Here is a 15,041-nt window from a genome sequence, read left to right as displayed (position 1 = left end):
CTAAATGAGATTATATGTAACAATATAAAGCCTTTTGATGCTTGTGGGGTCTCAGAACAGCTGGGTCTCCCTCCCTCCACAGGCAAAGTGGCTTAATATCACATAGTCCTCTTATCCCATAATGTTATAATTTTGAGGTTCTCATCACTTAACCGGGCCGCCCTCTCTTTATGAGATAGAGAACGGTCATTTATATGGACGTATAGAAGATGAGTCATTGGGGCCAATTTATCAGGAGATCAGATGATAAAATCTGAGATTTTACATGGGACTGCAGGTAAACTGCAAGAAACTGCCAGTCTAACGTTTTTACATTTGTGCTTGCAAGTTGAACGCAATCTATTTTTCTACATTATCAGCCATTTCCGCTGGGGAAAGCCTAACGTTCATGCCCTCCCTTATTGACAGGAGGTCCAGAAATATGTCCGCCTCTAAGATCACTACTTGTTGTCACATAACATTCATTTACATGAACTGAATACCAGTAATGATCGCGGCCGCAGAGAGTGCGAACATAAATGGTCCCTTGCAGGAGGGGGGCCGCCGACGCCAATTTCATCTGGATGTGCGTCCTTGGATGCACATTCAGCTGAAATGTATTGTGGCACAGAGATCCGTCGACTCCCTGCATTGAAATACACGCAGTCGGCCATTCAGAGGCCGGCAGCAGACGTCAACTTGCCAGTGATGCTTGGTGTATGGCAGTGTCAAGTGCTGTTTGTGCCACCACGCTTAAGTCAGCTGCTGGGTCCTGTACCAGGTAAAGAGGAGGACGCCATGCTGCATGGGACATTATACCAGGATGGGGACATTAGACCAGGATGGGGACATTATACCTGGATAGAGGATATTATACCAGGATGGGGGACATTATACCTGGATAGAGTATATTATTCCAGGATGGAGAACATTATACCATGATGGAGACATTATACCAGGATAGAGGATATTATACCAGGATGGGGACATTATACCAGGATAGAGGATATTATACCAGGATGGGGGACATTATACCTGGATAGAGGATATTATTCCAGGATGGAGAACATTATACCAGGATAGAGGATATTATACCAGGATGGGGACATTATACCTGGATAGAGGATATTATACCAGGATGGGGAACATTATACCAGGATGGGGACATTATACCAGGATAGAGGATATTATACCAGGATGGAGAACATTATACCAGGATAGAGGATATTATACCAGGATGGGGACATTATACCTGGATAGAGGATATTATACCAGGATGGGGAACATTATACCAGGATGGGGACATTATACCAGGATAGAGGATATTATACCAGGATGGAGAACATTATACCAGGATAGAGGATATTATACCAGGATGGGGACATTATACCTGGATAGAGGATATTATACCAGGATGGGGAACATTATACCAGGATGGGGACATTATACCAGGATAGAGGATATTATACCAGGATGGGGACATTCTACCAGGGTAGAGGATATTATACCAGGATGGGGACATTATACCTGGATAGAGGATATTATACCAGGATGAGGAACATTATACTAGGATGGGGGACATTATACCAGGATAGAGGATATTATACCAGGATGGGGACATTATACCAGGATAGAGGATATTATACCAGGATGGGGGACATTATACCTGGATAGAGGATATTATTCCAGGATGGAGAACATTATACCAGGATAGAGGATATTATACCAGGATGGGGACATTATACCTGGATAGAGGATATTATACCAGGATGGGGAACATTATACCAGGATGGGGACATTATACCAGGATAGAGGATATTATACCAGGATGGAGAACATTATACCAGGATAGAGGATATTATACCAGGATGGGGACATTATACCTGGATAGAGGATATTATACCAGGATGGGGAACATTATACCAGGATGGGGACATTATACCAGGATAGAGGATATTATACCAGGATGGAGAACATTATACCAGGATAGAGGATATTATACCAGGATGGGGACATTATACCTGGATAGAGGATATTATACCAGGATGGGGAACATTATACCAGGATGGGGACATTATACCAGGATAGAGGATATTATACCAGGATGGGAACATTCTACCAGGGTAGAGGATATTATACCAGGATGGGGACATTATACCTGGATAGAGGATATTATACCAGGATGAGCAACATTATACTAGGATGGGGGACATTATACCAGGATGCGGAAAATTATACTAGGATGGGGACATTATACCAGGATAGAGGATATTATACCAGGATGGGAGACATTATACCATGATGGAGACATTATACAAGGATAGAGGATATTATACCAGGATGGGGACATTATACCTTTATAGAGGATATTATACCAGGATGGGGACATTATACCTGGATAGAGGATATTATACCAGGATGGGAGACATTATACCAAGATGGGGGACATTATGCCAAGATAGAGGATATTATACCAGGATGGGGAACATTATACCAGGATGGGGACGTTATACCAGGATAAAGGATATTATACCAGGATGGGGGACATTATGCCAGGATAAAGGATATTATACCAGGATAGGGACGTTATACTAGGATACAGGATATTATACCAGGATGGGGACATTATACCTGGATAGAGGATATTATACCAGGATGGGAGACATTATACCAGGATGGGGGACATTATGCCAGGATAAAGGATATTATAGCAGGATGGGGACATTATACCAGGATAAAGGATATTATACCAGGATGAGGGACATTATACAGGATGTTGGACATTATATCAATATGGGGGACATTATACCAGAATGGGAACATTATACAAGGATTAGGGACATTATCCCAGTAAGGCTGGGTTCACATTGCATCTTTGGCGTCCGTTAGACGGACTACGTTACACCGCGGCATAACGCGGTGTAACGCAGTCCGTTAACGCTGCCATTAAGTCCTATCACGGACGCATCGCTAGCGCACGCCCACAATGGGCGTGCGCTAGCAATGCGCCGTCATTGAGTGACGGACCCTGGGACGCGGGCTGCAGCGTTTCCGGGTCCGTCACTGCTAGCGCAGATAGAGCATCTGCTAGCTCTATCTGCGCTAGCGTGCTGACATATCGGCACTTGCGTTAACAGCAACGGGCTGCTGTTAACGCAGTGTGAACCCGGCCTAAGGGTCCCAGGATGGGGGACATTATACCAGGAAGGGGAGCAGGATGAGGAGGGACATTATTACTTGGGGGCAAAGATGTATGTCTTTATAGGACCTCAGACGCTACAAAGGCCTATACATCTGACCAACATGCAGGTGGGGGCCCAGGTCCAAATTTTGCGCCGGGGTCCACCAGACTCTAGTTAAGCCGCTGAATAACAGCTTGTTTATCAATGCTGTACTATTATGGGCAGTGTTGGGTTCAGTGTTCCTGTAAATAACTAGTTTCAGCATCTGCTACCTCTGATTATAAAAAAAAACCCAGTATAAACAAATATATGCATTGACCTAAGAATATCAAGAAAAAGTCCCAGAAAAGTAGGACTTCACATAAAAACCATCAAATCATAAATAAACCATGTGACTTAATTCAGAGATGCCAAATAATCTACAAAACGAAGGAGCTGGTGTCCACATATTCCTTCCTGAACATCAACTTGTTGTATCAGTTATATAACGATTCCGATACATATCGGCCACCACCGAGATAACATGGAATGAAATGACGACACGAGACCCTGACGAATTCTATTATTATAAATAAATAGAAATCAGGAAAGGTTCCGTTATGTTCCATGTTGCTACATTGTAAAGTTGAATTATCTCTGAGCTTTCGGGATTACAGCTGAACCTGAAATGCTGCAGCCACTTTAACGCCTTTAGGATTCATCGGTCATTTCCTAACAATAGATGCATCACCAGAATGTTACATACATGGTCAGGATAATGTTACATACATGGTCAGGATAATGATACATACATGGTCAGGATAATGATACATCCATGGGTCAGGATAATGATACATCCATGGGTCAGGATAATGATACATACATGGGTCAGGATAATGATACATACATGGTCAGGATAATGATACATCCATGGGTCAGGATAATGATACATCCATGGGTCAGGATAATGATACATCCATGGGTCAGGATAATGATACATCCATGGGTCAGGATAATGATACATACATGGTCAGGATAATGATACATACATGGTCAGGATAATGATACATCCATGGTCAGGATAATGATACATACATGGTCAGGATAATGATACATACATGGGTCAGGATAATGATACATCCATGGGTCAGGATAATGATACATCCATGGGTCAGGATAATGATACATCCATGGGTCAGGATAATGATACATACATGGTCAGGATAATGATACATACATGGGTCAGGATAATGATACATCCATGGGTCAGGATAATGATACATCCATGGGTCAGGATAATGATACATCCATGGGTCAGGATAATGATACATCCATGGGTCAGGATAATGATACATCCATGGGTCAGGATAATGATACATCCATGGGTCAGGATAATGATACATCCATGGGTCAGGATAATGATACATCCATGGGTCAGGATAATGATACATCCATGGGTCAGGATAATGATACATACATGGGTCAGGATAATGACATGACAGCAAACCCCCCCCAGCACAGAGAGCATGGAGAATACAATGTTACAACCGCCTAATCCGAAATAAGCCCTATTGTTTTTGCATCAATAATACATGAATGAACATACACAGACAATAGGAGCTCTGCTTTGTAATGTACGCTGTCGACAATATTATTCTGTATCTGGGTCCATATAAAAGCAATGGTTCCAGGCAACAAAAAAAAGAAAAAAGACAATGGACGAAGGGTAGAAGAATGGGAAAGGTAGAACACATGCAGAGCCAGGCCCCTGGCTTCTAAACCCAGGAATGGCTGAAATCAGCAGATGGAACCTACCTCTCCTGCATGTAGAATCATAGGCCTGGTGCTTACAAAAAGAAGAGAGGCATCCTAAAGAAAACCGACCAGGCGCTGGACCATGGAGGAATGGGGGGAATAGAATACAAATGGGCAGAAAAAAAAAAGGCTATTAAATGTGCAGCAGGCAGAGCTGTTTATGAGCCTGGTACAGAAGCAATGGAGAGGGAGGGATAGAATGAATCAGATGTCATAGCTTCTGTAGAGAAAGGATGGAGGGGGCAGGGCTGCTGTGTGGATGGAGGGCGAGGGAGGAGACCAGATGGGTAGAGAAAGGGATGCACAGAAAAGTGAGGGGTAATAGCCAGCACAAAATGAGCTGCAGAGAGGGAAGGCTGGACACAGGGGTGCACGAACTTTATCCCTCTCTGTTTAGATGTAATGATATTAACGTTTTAGGAAACTGATACACTCAGAATATCGAGGGGTTGCTTCATATTTTTTGTATATTCTGTATCTACTATATAATTGACTAAGGGTCACTTACGTCTGTCTGTCACAGAAATCCCAAGTCGCTGATTGGTCGTGGTCAAACAGCCACGACCAATCAGTGACGGGCACAGTGCGGCCCAAAATGGCCGCTCCTTCCTCCCCATCAATAGTAAAAAGATCTAATGTTAAAAATAATAAAAAATCATTATATACTCACCTTCTGTCGGCCCCCCGGATCCAGCCCTCGCGATGGTCCAGTCGATGCATTGCAGTCTCGCAAGATGATGACGTAGCGGTCTCGCGAGACCGCTACGTCGTCATCTCGCGAGACTGCAATGCACTCTTGGGACCGGAGCGTCGCGAGGAGCTTCGGTAAACGCCTGGGCTGGATCCAGGGGACCGACGGAAGGTGAGTATATAATGATTTTTTATTTTAATTCTTTTTTTTAACAGGGATATGGTGCCCACATTGCTATATACTACGTGGGCTGTGTTATATACTGCGTGGGCTGTGTTATATACTACATCTCTGTGCAATATACTATGTGGGCTGTGCTATATACTACGTGGCTGTGGTATATATTACGTGGCTGGGCAATATACTACATTGCTGTGCTCTATACTACGTGGCCTGGGTTATATACTGCATGGGCAGTGTTATATACTACGTCTCTGCTATATACTACGTGGCTGGGTAATATACATGGCTGTGCAATATACTACGTGTCTGTGCTATATACTACGTGGCTGTGCAATATATTACGTGGCTGTGCAATATACTAAGTGGCTGTGCAATATACTAAGTGGCTGTGCAATATACTATGTGTCTGTGCTATATACTGCGTGTCTGTGCTATATACTGCGTGTCTGTGCTATATATTACGTGGCTCGGCAATATACTACGTGGCTGTGCTATATACTACGTGGCTATGTTATATACTATGTCAGCTGTGCTATATACTACGTGGGCTGTTATATACTACGTGGGCTGTGTTATATGCTACTTGGCTGTGCTATATTTCTCTGCTGTATCTGTGCATCATGAATCGTGGTATGTGTAAGGCTGCGGTCACACTAGCAGTATTTGGTCAGTATTTCTCATCAGTATTTGTAGCCAAAACCAGGAGTGGGTGATAAATCCAGAAGTGGTTCATATGTTTCTATTATACTTTTCCTCTGATTGTTCCACTCCTGGTTTTGGCTTACAAATACTGATGTAAAATACTGACCAAATACTGCTAGTGTGACGGCAGCCTTAAAGAGGGGGCCCACTGAGACTCTTTCCCCCGGGGCCCTCAAAAACCTGGAGCCGGCCCCGGCTTCACTGATTGGTCACGCCCAGCCGCGAACAATCAGCGGCAGTCGCAGTCCGCCCGTGAATTGGCGCGGAATTTGAACCAAATTGGCCAGCTGAATCCTGTGTATAAATTGCATTATTCTGAAAACTTCATAAATAAACTACATACATATTCTAGAATCCCCGATGCGTTAGAATCGAGCCACCATCTAGTGATTTTATAGAATTGAAGGAAAGTAGATCTGAATGGCTAAAATAAAAAATTTTCAAAGAGTGAGAAATAAAATCACAGTTTTTGTACAAGTCGTGGTATGATTAGGGCAGCATGGTGGCTCAGTGGTTAGCACTGTAAGACTGTGTGCACACGTTGCAGATTTTTCACGTTTTTTTTCGCTATAAAAACACGGAAAAAAACGCATACATTATGCATCCCATCATTTAGAATGCATTCTGCAATTTTTATGCACATGATATGTTTTTTTCTGCGAAAAAAAACGCATCGCAGTAAAAAACGCAGCATGTTCATTAATTTTGCGGATTTTTCGCGGATTTCCCACGATATTATTGCATTGGGAACCTCCGGAAAAAAGCACAAAAAAAACCGCAACAAAAAAAAAACCCGAGAAAAATGTGCAAAAATGCATGCGGATTTCTTGCAGAAAATGTCCTGTTTTGCTCAGGAAATTTCTGTAAGAAATCCTGAACATGTGCATATAGCCTAAATGGTGGCTCAGTGGTTAGCACTGTAAATGGCGGCTCAGTGGTTAGCACTGTATGTGGTGGCTCAGTGGTTAGCACTGTATATGGTGGCTCAGTGGTTAGCACTGTATATGGTGGCTCAGTGGTTAGCACTGTATATGGTGGCTCAGTGGTTAGCACTGTATATGGTGGCTCAGTGGTTAGCACTGTATATGGTGGCTCAGTGGTTAGCACTGTATATGGTGGCTCAGTGGTCAGCACTGTATATGGTGGCTCAGTGGTTAGCACTGTATGTGGTGGCTCAGTGGTTAGCACTGTATACGGTGGCTCAGTGGTCAGCACTGTATGTGGTGGCTCAGTGGTCAGCACTCTATGTGGTGGCTCAGTGGTTAGCACTGTATGTGGTGGCTCAGTGGTTAGCACTGTATATGGCGGCTCAGTGGTTAGCACTGTATACGGTGGCTCAGTGGTCAGCACTGTATGTGGTGGCTCAGTGGTCAGCACTCTATGTGGTGGCTCAGTGGTTAGCACTGTGTGTGGTGGCTCAGTGGTTAGCACTGTATATGGCGGCTCAGTGGTTAGCACTGTATATGGTGGCTCAGTGGTTAGCACTGTATATGGTGGCTCAGTGGTTAGCACTGTATGTGGTGGCTCAGTGGTCAGCACTGTATATGGTGGCTCAGTGGTTAGCACTGTATATGGTGGCTCAGTGGTTAGCACTGTATGTGGTGGCTCAGTGGTCAGCACTGTATGTGGTGGCTCAGTGGTCAGCACTGTATATGGTGGCTCAGTGGTTAGCACTGTATATGGTGGCTCAGTGGTTAGCACTGTAAATGGTGGCTCAGTGGTTAGCACTGTATACGGTGGCTCAGTGGTTAGCACTGTATACGGTGGCTCAGTGGTCAGCACTGTATATGGTGGCTCAGTGGTTAGCACTGTATGTGGTGGCTCAGTGGTTAGCACTGTATACGGTGGCTCAGTGGTCAGCACTGTATGTGGTGGCTCAGTGGTTAGCACTGTATATGGTGGCTCAGTGGTTAGCACTGTATATGGTGGCTCAGTGGTTAGCACTGTATATGGTGGCTCAGTGGTTAGCACTGTATATGGTGGCTCAGTGGTTAGCACTGTAAATGGTGGCTCAGTGGTTAGCACTGTATACGGTGGCTCAGTGGTTAGCACTGTATACGGTGGCTCAGTGGTCAGCACTGTATGTGGTGGCTCAGTGGTTAGCACTGTATACGGTGGCTCAGTGGTCAGCACTGTATGTGGTGGCTCAGTGGTTAGCACTGTATATGGTGGCTCAGTGGTTAGCACTGTATATGGTGGCTCAGTGGTTAGCACTGTATACGGTGGCTCAGTGGTCAGCACTGTATGTGGTGGCTCAGTGGTTAGCACTGTATGTGGTGGCTCAGTGGTCAGCACTGTATGTGGTGGCTCAGTGGTTAGCACTGTATATGGTGGCTCAGTGGTTAGCACTGTATATGGTGGCTCAGTGGTTAGCACTGTATACGGTGGCTCAGTGGTTAGCACTGTATACGGTGGCTCAGTGGTTAGCACTGTATACGGTGGCTCAGTGGTCAGCACTGTATGTGGTGGCTCAGTGGTTAGCACTGTATGTGGTGGCTCAGTGGTTAGCACTGTATGTGGTGGCTCAGTGGTTAGCACTGTATGTGGTGGCTCAGTGGTTAGCACTGCATGGTGGCTCAGTGGTTAGCACTGTATATGGTGGCTCAGTGGTCAGCACTGTAGCTTTGCAGCGCTGGGGTCCTGGGTTTAATTCCTATCAAGGACGACATCTTCAAGAAGTTTGTATGTTCTCCCCGTGTTTGCGTGGGTTTCCTCTGGGTACTCCGGTTTCCTCCCACACTCCAAAAACATACTGATAGGGAATCTAGATTGTGAGCCCCAATGGGGACAGTGATGATAATGTCTGTAAAGCTCTGCGGAATATGATGGCGTTATTTAAGTTAGTAAAATAAATATTAATTAGGATGTAGAGTCTGTATGACCATAACGCAGAGTGCTGTATTCTGCTGTCGGACATGAAGAGGCTTCACGCTGCGTATTAATCCGGCCACAAATGTGCTTAATAGATTGTAATAAGACGTAATAAATAATGGAGCAGCGGCGCACTCGGAATTCAATGAACGGTTGCTCACCTGTGTCTGCTGACTGTGGAAAGGACAGTACACTTGTAATCCTTCCTTATTATATAACTGTCTATTATCGACGTGCTTATGCAAAATATTCATTACAGTTATTCTGTTACATAGGCGGAAAAAAGACTTAGGTCCATCAAGTTCAACTTTTCTTACATAATTAAAAGCTTTTCCTCACTAACACATACATTTTCTATAATAATAATTGATAATAATAATAATGTTTATTTCTATACTGTCAACATATTCCGCAGCATTTTACATTTTAGAGGTGACTTGTGTAAAGTGCTGCAGCGCGGTAGTTGCGATTGAGCTGCTGTCCGGTTGCCCTCTGTTACTTTACAGACAAGGGTTTTCCCAGACCCAGTATGCTGTAGGGCAGGGGTGTCAAACTGCATTCCCCGAGGGCTGCAAACAGGTCATGTTTTCAGGATTTCCTTGTACTGCACAGGTGATAATTTAATCACCTACACAAATAATGAGTTGGTGATTAAATTATCACCTGTGCAGTACAAGGAAATCCTGAAAACATGACCTGTTTGCAGCCCTCGAGGAATGCAGTTTGACACCCCTGCTGTAGGGTGCATCACACTCACTTGTAGGCTGCAGCCTTCCGCTGGCTCCAGGTTTTTTTGCAACAGTCAGGGTATTTTCCCACAGTCAGTAATCAGCAACACTTTGGACGCAGCACATGTCCGCTCCGTCTAAAACGCTGCCGGCTATTGAACGCAGGTGATTACGCATGTGTTCATTGAACAGGGGACATTTATCTTGCGGAGACTCTCGACTCCATAAGATAAATTGACATGCTGCAGTCTGGAAAGATGTGCCGCATGTCCGTCTCTGCAGGTAATTCGCGGGTGTTGGTACACGCATAGTGTACATGAGATTTTTTAAAAATCCTATCCACTATGCTGTAACATCTGGATGCAGTGGATTGGACGCTGCGGATGTACACAGCGTCCAACCTGCAGCGTTTACTGACCGTGGGAACTTACCCTCAAACTTTTACTAAACAGTCCAAGTTCATCAGGTGGGTACAGGTGGGATAGGGCACAGCATGACAGATTCCTACCTCCTCAGCACAACTCCTCTTCTGTTTTGCCACACGTTCATTGTGGACTATCCCCAAGCATGCAGACTCCATCAGCCCCAGGGATTCATTGTCCAACCCGGCAGTGCACCTGGGTCCAACCATCTGCCCCTCATGAAACTCCATGTCCACCGACCCCAAATGTCGGAAGACCAGACCCGCTCCATGGTACCTGGCCCGAGCCCTAGGTTCCAGACATTGTTGGACTGTCCATCAGTCATCTCCATTTGGCTGACCACTGCCATGAATGTTTCGCCCATGCTGCCCCCAGCAATCCACCACCTTACCTGAACTTGAACTCCACTCCACTGAACTCCTCTTATCAGCACTGGTGCCCTCCCCATGGATGCCCACCACCTAAAAAAATTCTGGAGAGAAAGAAGCCCACACTTATTGGCTCAGGGCCAGGCTGACGTCTCCTGTCATGCCTCCTCCTGCCGGACCAGGAAGCTAGGAATGTATGGGGGCAGTTTGCGCATGCGCAACAGTAAACATCGCTGGAAAAAAAAATCGCAGATGACACTTTTTTTCTGGCGAACACTATGAACGGCAGAGAAAAGCACCAGGTTTTTACGGAGAGTCTGTAAATTTACGGAAACCATGGCCCTCCCACTGGGATATTCCTAACCTTAACCATTTCCTGTCTACAGCTAACCTGTTAGCTGTAGACCCCAGAACTTGTACTGACAATAAAGACATGACGCAGTAATAATGAAACACATACCAGGAGAAGTGAAGGTCTATGAGGAAATAGGGGCGAGACGAAAGGTAAATGGTGGAAAGTGCTTGTATTTTATGGTCCGGACATCAATAAAATAAATCAGGTATTCACATAAGTCTGGACGAACTGGTCACCAGCCAGTATGTGTACAGGTACAGACACAGAGGGCTGTTAACTGCATGAAGGGTGTGTGAACAGATGCAACAACAGGCCAGATTTGGAAGAAAATTTTGGTAGAGCAAAGAGGGAATAGTTACATAAGTGTGGTGAGGTCATAGACCAGTCTAATGAAATGCATTTTTAGGCCACACTTAAAACTGTGGATACTGGGAATTAATTGGATTGACCGGGGTAGTGCATTCCAGAGAACTAGTGCAGCTTGCGAGAAGTTGTGGCAACAGGAATGTGAGGTTCAAATTATTGCGGATTTTAGTCTTAGGTCATTAGCGGAACGGATGGCACTGGTAGGGTGGTAGAATGAGGTGAGGGAGGAGATGTAGGGTGGTGCTGAACCGTGGAGAGCATTGTTGGTGAGAGAGATAAGTTTATACTGGACCCTGTAGTGGAGGGGTAACCAGTGTAATGGCTGGCACAGGGTGGAGGCATCAGTGTAGCAGTTGGAAATAAATATGATCCAGCCTGCTGCATTCAGGATGGATTAGTGAGAGCTTCCTTTCAACTTGTGACAAAATCATTGAGAGGGGTCCTCCTGAGCAGAGAAACACTAACCCCGGTGCATTGGCCAGTCCACCCATTAAGTGATTGAATCTGAAGTGCTGTAATGTAACACTCCGTATCCCGCAATGGCTGTTACAAGGAACATGAATGGCTTTCCACAACCTGCTACCAATATGTCAGCTATGCGCTGAGGGGATTACAAATGTCTTCTTGAGCAGTTACGGAGTGAGCAGAGCATTAGTAACTTTTTGGTTCTATGCTCCTCAGCAGTCGATGACCCAGCTCCGCAACTTTCCGTGGTCTTCAGTTCATGGCCGACTCACTGTGATTCCTAAACTCTTCCAGTTTTCCATATCACTCAGTGTTGATCATGAAATGATAAGAAGAGAGGAAACTTCAAGAACTCATTTGCTGCAATGGTGGCAGTGCTCAGATTTGATGCATTACTTTGAATAGTGCACTGAAAGCCGACACAATGAAAATAAATGATCCTCACATAGATACATTGACGGCAATCACAAAACAAAATGAATGTGGAGCTCTTGAATTCACTAAAGGTACCGTCACACATAACGATATCGTTAACGATATCGTTGCTTTTTGTGACGTAGCAACGATATCGTTAAGGAAATCGTTCTGTGTGACAGCGACCAACGATCAGGCCCCTGCTGGGAGAGCGTTGGTCGCTGAGGAAAGTCCAGAACTTTATTTCGTCGCTGGATCTCCCGCTGACATCGCTGAATCGGCGTGTGTGACACCGATCCAGCGATGTCTTCACTGGTAACCAGGGTAAACATCGGGTTACTAAGCGCAGGGCCGCGCTTAGTAACCCGATGTTTACCCTGGTTACCAACGTAAAAGTAAAAAAACAAACAGTACATACTTACCTACCGCTGTCTGTCCCCGGCGCTCTGCTTCTCTGCACTCCTCCTGCACTGGCTGTGAGCGTCGGTCAGCCGGAAAGCAGAGCGGTGACGTCACCGCTCTGCTTTCCGGCCGCTGGGCTCACAGCCAGTGCAGGAGGAGTGCAGAGAAGCAGAGCGCCGGGGACAGACAGCGGTAGGTAAGTATGTACTGTTTGTTTTTTTACTTTTACGCTGGTAACCAGGGTAAACATCGGGTTACTAAGCGCAGCCCTGCGCTTAGTAACCCGATGTTTACCCTGGTTACCCGGGGACCTCGGGATTGTTGGTCGCTGGAGAGCTGTCTGTGTGACAGCTCTCCAGCGACCAAACAGCGACGCTGCAGCGATCGACATCGTTGTCGGTATCGCTGCAGCGTCGCTGAGTGTGAAGGTACCTTAAGATATTGGGGTGAGATCACAGAACCATCAAAAGTTTTTTTGCAAACAGTCAACAGCGAAGCAAAAAACGTGTTGAGAAAAAAAAATATGAATAGCAACTGCCAAAGGTTTAAGAAGAATCAAAAGTGAGGCGACCAGGAGCCCATTATCCTCCAGCGCTGTCATAGTCCAGAACCGCAGCCTCCCTGGAGGTCCAGAATTACAAGACCATAGTGATAGGGAACAGAGAAGTGCCTTCCCCAATCTGTTCCCTCAAGTTGGAAGCTACAATTGTCCAAAATGTCTTAGTAGCTGAAACATTAAAACATTTACAGCTGGCAAAATGCAGGCAGCAGGTAACCTGTTCTTGGTGTTTGCCAAACCCATAATTGCCATCAGATGCCAAATAGGGAAACGTGTATAGAAGCTTAATTCCTCTGCTCCAGAGTCCAGTGGTGGCGGCTTTACATCACTCCATCCGGCGCTTGGCATTGTGCTTGGTGATGTAAGGCTGCATGCAGCTGCTCGGCCATAAAGTTCCTGGCGAGGGCGCAGTGTTTGTGCTGATGCTATACCAGAGGAGGTCTGGACTCTGCAGTTATTGAGTCAGCAGAGCGTTGTGACTTTTCTGCTTTCTGCTCCTCAGCACTCGGCTCCCCGCTCTGTAATGCTATGTGGTCTCCACTTTGTGGCTGAGTTGCTGCTGTTGCTTCCACTTCTCAATAATATCACTCACAGCTGATGGGGAAGATTTAGGAGGAAGAAATGTCATGAACGGACGTGTTACCCCGGTGGCTCCTATTACAGGACGCCGCTGGTATCAGGGAGCTCTGCACCACCGGCCGATCTGTCACATGGCAGTAAAGGCAGGCGAGATGGCGGGGGCTGGATGTAATACACTGGGGGTTAAGTGGCCAAGTGTTATACATGTTACACAGCGGGGGGAGGGGGGCGAGGAGCCGGATGTTATACACCGGATGTAAGGGGTCAGATGTTATACACTGGGGGGCCGAAGGGCTAGATGTTATACACGGAGGGGCCGAAGGGCTAGATGTTATACACAGAGGGGCAAGGGGCCAGTTGTTATACACCGGTAGGTGAAGAGCTGGATGTTATACACCGAGAGAGGTGAGGGGCCGGACGTTATACATCGGGGGTGAAGGGCTGGATGTTATATGCTGGGGGGCGAAGGGCCAGATGTTATACACAAAGGGGGTGAGGGGCCTGATATTATACAGGGGGGGGGCAACGGCCAGATGTTATGCACCGGGAAGTGAGGAGCCAGATGTTATACACCGAGGACAAGGGGTTAGATGTTATACACAGGAGGGTGTGGGGTCACATGTTATACACTGGTGGTCAAGGGGACAAATGTTATATACCAGGGGCGGGGGGCCGGATGTTATACACTGAGGGGAGGGCGAGGGGCTGGATGTTATACATTGAGGGGAGGGTGAGGGGGTGGATGTTATGCACTGAGGGGAGGGTGAGGGGTGGATGTTATATACTGAGGGGAGGGTGAGGGGGTGGATGTTATGCACTGAGGGGAGGGTGAGGGGGTGGATGTTATACACTGAGGGGAGGGTGAGGGGGTGGATGTCATACACTGATGGGAGGGTGAGGGGATGGATGTTATACACTGAGGGGAGGGTGAGGGGGTGGATGTTATACACTGCGGGGAGGGTGAGGGGGTGGATGTTAGAC

General features: G+C 46.1%; 1 protein-coding gene across 1 annotated transcript in view; it reads right to left on the bottom strand.

Moving 5' to 3' along the window:
- Positions 1-5,177, bottom strand: part of SPTBN2 (spectrin beta, non-erythrocytic 2) — a 151,616-nt gene extending 146,439 nt beyond the window's left edge. Inside the window, exon 1 of the mRNA XM_069739881.1 lies at positions 4,956-5,177. The gene's annotated coding sequence lies outside the window, so the exon portion shown is untranslated. The remainder of the gene's footprint in view (positions 1-4,955) is intronic.
- Positions 5,178-15,041: the final 9,864 nt, after the last annotated feature.

Source organism: Ranitomeya imitator, chromosome 9 (genome assembly GCF_032444005.1).
Source record: "Ranitomeya imitator isolate aRanImi1 chromosome 9, aRanImi1.pri, whole genome shotgun sequence".
Taxonomy (NCBI): Eukaryota; Metazoa; Chordata; class Amphibia; order Anura; family Dendrobatidae; genus Ranitomeya; species Ranitomeya imitator.
The sequence above is the reverse complement of the archived record's forward strand: the minus strand, read 5'-3'. Positions and strand labels throughout refer to the sequence as shown.